Source organism: Triticum aestivum, chromosome 3A, assembly GCF_018294505.1.
Source record: "Triticum aestivum cultivar Chinese Spring chromosome 3A, IWGSC CS RefSeq v2.1, whole genome shotgun sequence".
Classification (NCBI taxonomy): Eukaryota; Viridiplantae; Streptophyta; class Magnoliopsida; order Poales; family Poaceae; genus Triticum; species Triticum aestivum.
The window spans coordinates 585,116,939-585,119,879 of NC_057800.1; positions in this window are offsets into that span (position 1 = coordinate 585,116,939).

A 2,941-nucleotide genomic window follows, 5' to 3' on the forward strand; every position below is an offset into this window, starting at 1 on the left:
TCATCTCCGCCAAGGGCATAACTATTAATCCTGAGAAGGTGTCTGCAATTGTGAATTGGGAACCGCCTTAGAATGTGAAGCAACTCCGCAGCTTCCTTGGGCTCGCAAGCTATTATCGAAGATTCGTTGAGAATTTCCCTAAGATCGTGAAGCCTCTTTCCAACCTCCTCCAGAAGCATGTGAAGTATGTCTGGATGCCTGAATGTGACATCACCTTCAACACCCTCAAAGAGAAGTTAGTCACAGCTCCAGTTCTGACTCCTCCTGATGAATCCAAACCATTTGAGGTTTTCTGTGATGCTTCCCTGCAAGGTCTCAGTGCTGTGTTAATGCAAGAGAAGAAAGTTGTGGCCTATACCTCTCGCCAGTTGAAGCCCAACGAAAAGAACTACCCCACTCATGACCTCGAGTTAGCGGCAGTTGTCCATGCTCTTTTAACATGGAGACATCTCTTGTTGGGAAGAAAAGTGGACATCTTCACTGATTATAAGAGTCTCAAGTACATCTTCACTCAGCCCAACCTCAACCTCAGGCAGACTCGTTGGGTCGAAATGATTCAAGAGTATAATCCAAGTATTGAATATACTCCAGGCAAGGCCAATGCCGTTTCTGACGCTTTGAGCAGGAAGGCTTACTGCAACAGTTTGATTCTCAAGCCCTTCCAACCGGATCTTTGTGAAGCTTTCCCCAAACATAATCTCCAAGTTGTTCCTCAAGGATTCCTTGCCAACCTCCAAGTCTCTCCTACTTTGGAAGATCAGATTCGTGAGTCTCAACTTCTTGATGCCATGGTGAAGAAGGTGAAGATTGGGATTGCCAAGAGCTAACCCAAGTACAAGTGCTATCGCCTTGATGACAAAGATACTCTATTCTTCAAGGATCGAATTGTTGTTCCTAAGGGTGACCTTCGTAAAGTCATTATGAACGAGGCTCACAATTCACTCCTATCTATTCATCCTAGAAGTACAAAGATGTACCATGACCTCAAGCAGTCGTATTGGTGGACTCGAATGAAGCGCGAGATTGCTCAGTTCATGAATGAATGTGATGTATGCAGAAGAGTGAAAGCAGAACACCAATGGCCAGCCGGTCTCCTTCAACCTCTTGCCATTCCAGAATGGAAGTTTGACCATATTGAGATGGACTTCATGACTAGATTTCCCAAGTCCAAGCATGGCAATGATGCTATATTCGTTGTCATCGACAAGCTTACAAAAGTGGCTCATTTTCTTCCTATTAAAGAATCTATCACAGCAGCTCAGTTGGCAGAGCTATATACCTCCAGGATTGTCTCTTTGCACGGCATTCCGTAGTTGATATCTTCAGATCGTGGAAGCATCTTTACTTCTAAGTTCTGGGACTCCTTTCAGAAGGCCATGGGCACCAACATTCGCTTCAGCACAGCCTTTCATCCTCAAACTAGTGGACAAGTCGAGCGAGTAAATCAAATTCTTGAAGATATGCTCAGGGCTTGTGTCATTTCTTTCGGTATGAAGTGGGAAGATTGTCTTCCATATGCCGAGTTCTCCTACAACAACAGCTTCCAAGCGAGTTCGGGCAAGGCCCCATTCGAGTTTCTCTATGGCAAAAAGTGTCGTACTCCTCTTAATTGGTCAGAGATTGGTGAACGCCAACTTCTTGGAAATGACTTGATCACAGAGGCTGAAGAAATGTGCAAAGTCATTCGTGAAAATCTCAAAGCCGCGCAATCGCGCCAGAATAGTTACTATGATAGCAAGCATCGTGACTTGGCTTTCGAGATCGGAGACCATGTCTACCTCCGCGTCTCTCCAATGAAAGGTACTTGTCACTTTGGTATCAAAGGGAAGCTTGCCCCTAGATACGTGGATCATTTCAAGATCACTGGCAAAAGAGGCGATCTCGCCTATCAACTTGAGCTTCCGTCCAACTTTGCAAATGTCCACGACGTGTTTCACGTGTCTCAGCTTCGCAAGTGTTTTAGGACTCCTGACCGCACCATCAACTTCGAAGAGATTGATCTCCAAGAAAACCTATCTTATCATGAGCATCCCGTTGCTATCCTTGAAGAAACTGAGTGCAAGACTCGCAACAAGTCTATCAAATTCCTGAAAGTGAAGTGGTCACATCATTCCGACCGAGAGGCCACCTAGGAACGCGAGGACCACCTCCGTTCCGAATATCCGGAGTTTTTCTAGTCCTAGATCTCGGGACGAGATCCTTTCGTAGTGGTGGAGTGTTGTAACACCTCGGGTGTAATTTACCATATTTGTATTCCAACTCTTGCCATTTTCGGCTCTAAGTTATGATATTCCCTCATGGTTGGGTTTTGTTTTCGTTTTGCATTTTGTCCATGTCATGCATTTCATATCATGTCATCATGTGCATCGCATTTGCATACGTGTTCGTCTCATGCATCTGAGCATTTTTCCTATTGTCTGTTTTGCATTCCGGCGCTCCTACGTCCTCCGGCGCCCCCTTTTGACTCTTTTCATGTGCGGGTGTTAAACATTCTCGGATTGGACCGAGACTTGCCAAGCGACCTTGGTACACTACCGGTAGACCGCCTGTCAAGTTTCATGCCATTTGGAGTCCGTTTGATACTCCGACGGTTAACCGAGGAACCATAAAGGCCTCGTGTGTGTTGCAGCCCAACACCCCTCCAAAGTGGCCCAAAAAGCCATCCAAACCCCCTCCATCCTTCGGTCATTCGATCACGATCGCGTGGCCGAAAATCGCACCTCATTTGGACTCTCCTAGCTCCCTCTACCTATAAATATGTGCATCTCCCCGAAATTTGCGGATGAAACCCTAAAAACTTCACCTCTCCGTGCCGGACGTGTCCACCCGCCGCCGGACACGCATCCGCCGCCGCCCGCGCCCAATCGGGGATCTCCACGTGTCGCCGCCGCCCCCCACCACCGCGCGGCCCGCGGGGCCCGGAGTAGGCCCGCGCGAGCCC